Source organism: Cydia pomonella, chromosome 10, assembly GCF_033807575.1.
Source record: "Cydia pomonella isolate Wapato2018A chromosome 10, ilCydPomo1, whole genome shotgun sequence".
Lineage (NCBI taxonomy): Eukaryota > Metazoa > Arthropoda > Insecta > Lepidoptera > Tortricidae > Cydia > Cydia pomonella.
The window spans coordinates 21,185,378-21,193,785 of NC_084712.1; the positions used below are offsets into that span (position 1 = coordinate 21,185,378).

The following is an 8,408-nucleotide window of genomic DNA, read 5'->3' on the forward strand; positions in this document are numbered from 1 at the left end:
CGATGGAAAAGCGACTTTAATTTTTCCAGGCATTATTTTTGCAAATATTATTTTACCATTTCATTTTACAACCTGAAAGTAAATTACGAGTAAGAATGGAGATACTGACTATGTAATGTTTTCTACACAAAACGTTTCATATTCTTGGAGCCATGGTTCAAAAGTTAGAGAGGGGGGGGGACAATATTTTTTCTTTTAGGACAATTATTTTCGTAACTATTTATATTTATCAAAAATGGTTGTTGAAGGCTTTTATTCGTTCTGGAAGAAATCTGAAAAAAATCCGCCCCACATTTCGTGCAGGGGAGCAAACTAAAAAAAAGTGGTTTTTATTATACGACATTGTCGGCATAATTGATGAACTGACTACGGAACCCTAAAAATGGCAAAGATCCATCGAATGCGTAAGATGTGTAAAGTCAGTGCCTCGAATTTGACAGATGACGTACTTAGATGGCGCTGTATATTTCCGTTCCCCAGAATCGTTAGTTTCTTTTTTGAATTTGGAACATGAACTTATTTAATCAAAGTTAAAATTACGTAGACTTAAATTGACCGGGATATGAACCGTCGGTCCGATTCGAAGAATGAGATACGATAACGATAAGTTCTGGTTTAGATAAATTCTCATTTAGATATCGTTTGTATGTCGTATAATTGACAAAAGCAGCTCGATTCGGGCAACCAATGTCACTTTGACGTTAGAAATATTGTAGATAGATCGTACTGGGATCGAAATAAACGTCAATTCTGACATGTCGTTTATTTATTGATCTTTTAAAGATCTTAAACGTGTCTTAATCATTCTTCGAATCGGGCCGTTGGTTATCGTGCGTCTCGCCCGCGCCATTACATGTACGGACAAGTACGAACGTTAGATGTCATTCCGAAGTCAGTCTACGTTCGAATTTTATTGGCCTGTTAGATGTTTAAAATACGTTTTCCTTATAATTTTATTTTTATTCATAACAAAGAAGAAAATTATTTAATAAGTCGATATCAAAAATAACCTGTTCCGCGGAACTTAATAATCTCGGATTTCCAACCAGATTAAATATTATTTTTAAAATGATCAGTGGGCCTACCGCAAACCCCGTCCAACGTGTTGCCTCTCTGTCACACTAACGTATGAATTTACAAGTGCGACAGAGAGGCAACAAGTCGAACGTAGTTCGCGGTAGGCCCTCAGAGGCGGCGCTAGGCGTGGGTGACGCGGGACGCCGCCTACGGCCTCGCGGTCCGTATGGGTAACCCCCAAAAATTATTGTTTTTTTTTCTATTTTTGTGTGATAATCGTAATACGGTTCAAAGAAAACATCTACTTATCAAGTTTCAACAGTATAGTTCTTATAGTTTCGGAAAAAAGTGGCTGTGACATACGGACGGACAGTCACACAGACATGACGAATCCATAAGGGTTCCGTTTTTTGCTATTTGGCTACGGAACCCTAAAAACAGTTTCCTGTTAGTAAGATAATTCACGCCGATAAATTATAATAGGTAATTCATGACAACAGTTTTTTGACATATCTACGAGTTATTAAAGACGTTTCACTCATTATAAACTGTACCCTTAGTGTACATTTATTCAATGGCGTAACGTGACGTACGCGTTTGCGTTATGTACCTTACCCCATCTACTACTAAACTAATTAACTAAAATTCAACCAGGATTAAATAAAAATAGAAAAATAAATAAATTTGGCCATGTGATCGTCTAGTGTATTTACGTTGTGAACCTTAGTACCCTTCGTCTTTTATGTGAAAACTGATACGATTTGGATTTTTCAAAACTATCCCTAAATATCCTATGAATTTATAAATATTCCTACTGTATATTTTTATTAACACTATTGTTAGGCAAATAAAAAAATAGTAAATAATATATATTTTTAGAATTTATCTCCTACCGGGCCCTACCGTGACCAGTTACCGTGAACAGTAGTAAGCCCTTTTTGTTTGTAATTTAAAACTTATATTTTCCTTTTAATATATCTCTTCGTTAACCTAGCTAGCTAAAGGAAAATATGTATATGTAACCATTGTAACCATAAGTAAATATATTGCAAAGAATAGTAAGTACAAACATACTTTATCTACTGTCACGCCCGGATGAAGACGGGTCTCTAAGCTAATTAATACCCATTTTATTTTATTTTATTTTTGATAGGTATTGCTAAGCACTATGTAATATTACTCTACCAACGTTTCGTAACCTAATTTCAGACGAGAAGAAACGCCAAGAAACTCATCTGAATGTACTATTAATGTATGGAATACTGAAAACAATCGTCTATTAAATATGACTTTATTTACCCTTTAATTCCCCAGTTATAGAAAAGCTCAATTGTCACTAGTGAACTGCTCCGCCTGTCACTAGCTCCCTATAACAAAATTATTTAGTATGTCCTCAAATAACTTTGTTCCCCTATCTCACCCAATGTAAAAATATATAAACCTTCAATCATATTTAATGTACGAGCCTCAGTAACCCATCCATATGCTACTGAAAATAGATTTTAATTTATTTTGTAATTAAAAACAGTTAAAACTCTAATGATTTTAGTTTTGTATACAATCAAACTAAATGTGAAAGAAAATAAATAAACCTAACACCCAAATAATGACTCTACCCTAACTCTACCCCAAATTCACCTATTCTAATGTGTGTAAAACTAGAGGCGAACCTCTATTTTTACAGGGAGGAGTGTGTGTGTGAGGGACCCTAATTTAAGCTCTAAACGTTCGGCCGACAAAACCGAGGTATAGCAAACCCTAGTGTCTGTGTGATTGCCTCCCTCCATCTGTGTTAGCCGAAGCCTGGGTACAGATGAATAAGGCGCCCTAACCATGTATATAATGTGTATAAATAAATATATTTAACAAGACAACGCTTCTTCAATTACCAACAGATTTCAATGAGTAAGGATTACTCCTAATGGTCCACACGTGAGACCCTCATATCCCTCTGTCAGACCTTGAAGAGAACGTAAGAGGTATAATCGTCACCTGTGTTGGTAAAAAGGTTGACGCCAGGCCCCTCTCGCGACCTGGACCTAACTCTCTACTGGATTCCCGAGTAAACCTGCTTGTCACCGTTTGGTTAGGTGTACTCGGTAGGTTGACCATGCAACCTGACACTGAACTGGCTCTAAAATACAAAAAATCCACAAAAATAAGTAAGTATTGACACTAAAATAACAATTGAACAGATTGACAAAGAACAGCATAGTAGCTACGCAATGTCAAACATTCAATCGTCAAAAATACAACCTTTGTTTTTACGTCTACGAATAAGCCAGAGAAAGTGACAATCCGACGGTCAAAAATATAATGGCGGTCCGTCGTCGAGTAATCTGTCGATACCCCCCGTCAGGGGGGTATGAGGGGCCGCTACCGCACAGTGGCTGCGGCGGCTGTCGCGGGTCGCTTCCCCACCGACTGGTGGGGTGGTCGAGTGGCCGTCATTTTGGGGACGGTGTGGGTTGCTGGTGTGGGCCAGCTCTTCGCTACCGATCATTTATCCAACCCCACGGCCCCTAACCTGGTGATACCGTTTGAGCGGGGCCAGGTTATGGAGCCGCGGAGAAGGCGACCGGTAGCTTAGCTGGCGTGTGTGGCGTGTTGTATCCGATTGTGGTGTGGTGTGCAGTGCTGGTCAGCTACTGCTGGTGTAGAAGGGCTCGGGGCAAGTCCCGAGCCCACCTCTCCGGAGGTCTGGTGGTGTGATGCGGCGCGATGTCCCGAAGATGGTCCAGGCCGGCGTTGTCCGCGCGGTCAAACATGACCCGCGCGAGACGCTCGACGAACTCCTCCAGGCCGCGCCACTTCAGTGTCTCGGTGAGGGCTGCGTTGCTGACGTACCGCGGGCACTTGAGGATGGTCCTCAGTGTGAGGGTCTCCTGGCGCCTCATCTTCTCCTTGTTTGACCTGGAACAGAAAGAGTACCAGGCAGGTGAAGCATAGGTAAGTCTTGATCGTACGTAAGCTTTGTACAGACCAAGCTTGGTCCGTACAGGGAGCTTACTGCAGAAGACCGGACGCAGACACATGCGAGCGACTTTCGCTCTTCGAACTGTGTCTGCGGCGTGCCGGTCCATGTTGAGCCTCCTGTCTATGGTCACCCCCAGGTATTTCACTGCGGGCGACCATGTGAGCGGCTGACCTAAAAGGGAAGGAGGATTGGGTAGGGCGGTGGCTTGCCCTGTGATGAGCGCTTGCGTTTTGCCCACATTGACTGATAGCCTCCATTTGGAGAGCCAGTCAGGAAGGGCGTCAAGCGTCGGCTGTATCTTGGATACAGCGTGCGGCATCTTAAAAGATGTCGCAAAGTAGGCGGCGTCGTCTGCGAAGAGGGCTAGCTGCGCTTGCCCAACGACAGGAATGTCGTCGGTATAGCACGCATAGCATGCGGGCGACAGGCAGCTCCCCTGCGGGACGCCAGCCTGGATGCGGCGATCCTGTGACACCGCGCTTTCCACTTGTACGTGGAAGCGGCGGTCTGCCAGGAAGGATGCGATGACTCTCACGATGCGGCGGGGTGCTGTGGACAGAGAAAGTTTGTATATTAGACCATCGTGCCAGACTCGGTCAAAAGCTTTCTCCATGTCTAGGAGAACCGCGACTGTGTACTCCTTCTTGTTGAGCGCCGCGCCCATGTGGTGTAGGACGCGGGTGAGCTGCAGCGTCGTGGAGTGTTGAGACCTGAAACCAAATTGCTCCGGCCTGGGAGTGATGTGTGGTGAGAGGTGCCGGAGCAGCATCCTCTCAAACACCTTAGAGAGGTTGCATAGCAACGTGATTGGCCGGTAGTTCTTCGGGTCTTTTCTGTCCTTCCCTGGCTTGGGAAGGACGATGACCCGCCCGGTCTTCCAGATGTCGGGGAAGTGCCCCGACCGCAGGATCCCGTTGAACAGGCGCGCCACCGCCGCTAAGGTGTTTAGCGGCAGGTGGCGGAGCGCCATGTTTGGGATCTCGTCGGGGCCCGGCGCCTTCCTCGGGTTGCAGTGGCGTTTGATGGACGCCTGGACCTGTGAAGGAGAGAAGTACAGTGGATCATCGTGTGTCTGTACAGGCACGCTGAGATAATCTCGAACGTGCTGAACGATGTCCGCTGTGTGTTGCGGGTCGGTGTCGGGATTGGGCCTGAATTGTTGCTCAAGGCTGCGAGCGAGTATTTCCGCTCTGTCCTTGGCAGTGTACTTCAGGTACCCGTCCGTGTCGTCCAGTAGGGGCCGAATTGGTTCGGGCGCCGTGCTGAGTTGTCTGCATAACCTGTGGATGGACGGAACGTGATCAGTTATGCTGTCTATGTGTGCTTCCCAGCTTGCAGCTCTGTGCTCGCTGAGTTTGTCCCTTAACAGTCGCTCTAGACGATTGAGCTCAGCCTTGACCGACTGAGCCCTAGTCCTTTGCCACTGTTTCCTGTACCAGCGCTTTTTCTCCAAAAGCGCTTGGAGCGGCCTTGGGAGAGGGGTGCGCCGGTCCGTCTGCGGGATCGTGCGGCCGGCCACTGTGAGGGCCGCCTTGATGTCCTCCGTGATTGTTGCTGCTGCTGCGTTGACCTCTTCTGCGGTCGAGATGGGACCTGTACGGGGAGTGTTTACCATGGCTTCTGAGAAAGCCGTCCAGTCGTAGCGGCGTCCAGGTCCTTTGGTGAGTCTCGTCGTCGGCTGGTCTGCGATGGTCAGGAGTACCGGCCTGTGGTCGGATGAGAGATCGTTAAATACCTCGTGCCGCATAAGGGCATTGACTCCGCGTGAGATCGCGAAGTCGATGGTGGTACCTCTGTGGTACACATCGGAGTCGTGGTAGTGGGTGGGCTCGTACGGCCCGGCCGCTACGAGATCCAGGTCCTCCACGATCCGGTAGATGATGTCCCCCGGAGGGGAGTGCGCGGAGGAGTTCCAAGCGGGGTGCTCGGCGTTGAAGTCCCCGGCCAGGATGGTCGGCACGGGGGAGTCCACCAGGAGCTGCTGTAGGTCGGCTTGCATCTCTGCTATCCGGCAGTATCCGCAAGGCCTGTAGATAGCAAACAAGCGCAGATTATGTCTTTGCAGTTTGATATCTACCCCTAGAGCAGAGAATGATGTTGGCTGCGGCATGTCCACCAGTTGGTGGATGATAGTCCTCTTTATGAGGACTGCGAGGCCTCGGTAAGGGGCTCCGTCGTCGGGCCTCCTTTGGTCGAAGCGGTACACGATGTAGCCGCTGGCTGTGAGCGTCATTGATGGTTTCAGCTTTGTCTCGCTGATCAGCATGACGTCGATGTCTTGGCTGTGGAGGAAAGTGCGGAGATCATTAATTTTACCATTTAATGTCTGCGCGTTCCAATATACAACTCTTAAATCTTTCTCTTTAAGGCCGTATAAAAGAGCAGCTGGTGAATAACTTGCGTTATTACTGAGAGAGGAGGGCTAAGTCTGGGTTTTAGCCAGTCTTAGTCAGAGACTTAATGACTACTACCAACTCGTCTAGCGTTGCCTTCAAGGACTCAGTCACCGCGGCTTGCACCGTGGCGACTACGCTCTTGTGCAACGCTTCGGTGTCGAGCGCGGGGGGCGCTGCGGGTGGCGTCGCTCTGGGCTCTGCTTGTGGCTTCCTCTGCTGTTGTTGTCGTCGCTGCTGCTGACCCGTCGTCCGGTCCTTCGGCTGGTTGGCTGGTGCCATCAGAGAACCTGTGGAAGATTCTACTACCATGACTGGAGTGTCCGAGGCCCTCGTGTCTGGGCCTCGTTGCGGCTGTCGGCGGGTGGGCGGGCGGCGGGTGTGAGAGCGAGTACCCGCACGCCAATTCCTCAGCTCTTCGAGGTAGGCTGGGCACTGCCTGTGGTTGGCAGGGTGGTCCCCGAAGCAGTTGCAGCACGTGGCTGGCTCCTCCTTCGGTCTCGTGCACTCGTTTGAGTGGTGGTCCAGTGAGCACTTGACGCACCGGACCGCCCTGTGGCACCCGTGGGAAGAATGCCTAAACCCCTGGCACCGGTGACATTGCGGTGGCCCGGGCTTACCTCTCCAAGGTTCGACACGAACCTTGGTGGTGATGCCGGCTAGGTCCGTGAGGTCCAGGAAGCCTGGATTCTCGCGTTCCGTCCCGACGAGCTCGACGAAGAACACGCTGCTTCCTCGTCCTCTGCCTGGGGATATAAGTTTAGAATGCGATACGTTATACCCCTTTTCGGCGCAAGCGTCCTTGACGTCTTGCACCGTCGTTGTCGGTGGAAGGCCGCGGATTGCGGCCTTCATTGGCATGGCGGACCTCTCCGCGTGCTCGACGAACTCGAGCTTGTGGTGAAGGTCCCGCTGCTCCACGAGGTACTTCTTGACCCCTATGTATTCTACCCCGGACCTAGGGTAGAAACGGAGGCCTTTTGGGCCTGCGGTCTCGGTTGTGGCCGAGAACCCAAGCCGCTTGTTGATGGCCTGCACGTGACGGCGCCAGTCCGGGAAGTCCTCGACCAGGATCTGGGGAGGCTTGTACTTGGCCGGCTGGCCAGGCCTCTTCTTGTTGCTGGCTGTGGTACCTGCGGATGTAGAGGGGGCGGTATTAGCCTTTTTAGGCTTTGGCGGCGGCGATTTGGCCGCGGCGGCGTACGTGTCAGTGCTAGCTGCTGGCGTAGGCAGCAGCACTTTACGTTTTGGTGGCTGGTGTGATGTTCCGGCGGCTGGTGTCGATGGCTCCGCTGTGTCCATCGGCTGTTGGGAGACCTGTGGGCAGACCGCGGGTTGAGTGGGACCGCGCGACACAGGAGTGATACGGTTGCATTCCCGTTTCTCCTCCTGTGTCGGCGGGCTGTCCTCTTCCCGCTGTCTCTTCTGTTGACGCACCCCAGAGTGCGTCAACAGGGTTGACAGTAGCGCCGCCTCGAGCGGACCGAGGACGCAACTATCTAGCGATCCCCGAGCTACTCTGTCGAGTTTCTCGAAAATCGCCATCCAGGCGTCCCCGGTCATCTCGAGGCCGGGCTGAGGGCGGCAGGGCGACTTGCGGCGGCGTTGCGGCGAGTTGGCCGGCGTGATGAGGTTGCCGGCCGGTTGGGACGGACTTTCGGCACGTGGTGATTTACTACCACGTGGCGATTGGTCAGACCGAGACAAGTCTAGTGGCGACAAGTCGAGGCACGAGAAATCGCCACGTGCCAGACTCTCGACGACTGCTGTCTGCTCCGGTTCCCCGTCCTCGGGCGTCCCCGAATCGCATTGGCCCTCCGAATGGCGGTCCTGGCTTAAACTGAGCTATTTATAACTTTCGGCAACCGCTCCAGACGTGTTAGACGCGTCTCTCGTACTTATCGCAGGGTAAAGGCACCAATAGTCAACCCCTCCACGAAATTTCTATATTCAAGAACGTCTCATTTGCCCACTAATTGACCAATAAGAATTATGAATGTTTTTACTCATCAATAATTTAA

General features: G+C 49.8%; 2 long non-coding RNA genes across 2 annotated transcripts; one reads left to right on the forward strand and one right to left on the reverse strand.

Moving 5' to 3' along the window:
- The first annotated feature begins 1,628 nt into the window (after window positions 1-1,628).
- LOC133522362 (uncharacterized) lies at window positions 1,629-2,624 on the forward strand. Its single transcript, XR_009800046.1, has 2 exons — window positions 1,629-1,944; window positions 2,227-2,624. It is a non-coding gene; the product is annotated as an uncharacterized LOC133522362 (long non-coding RNA).
- Window positions 2,540-3,342, reverse strand: LOC133522363 (uncharacterized). Its single transcript, XR_009800047.1, has 2 exons — window positions 3,274-3,342; window positions 2,540-3,151 (listed from the first exon to the last, which is right to left on the reverse strand). It is a non-coding gene; the product is annotated as an uncharacterized LOC133522363 (long non-coding RNA).
- Window positions 3,343-8,408: the final 5,066 nt, after the last annotated feature.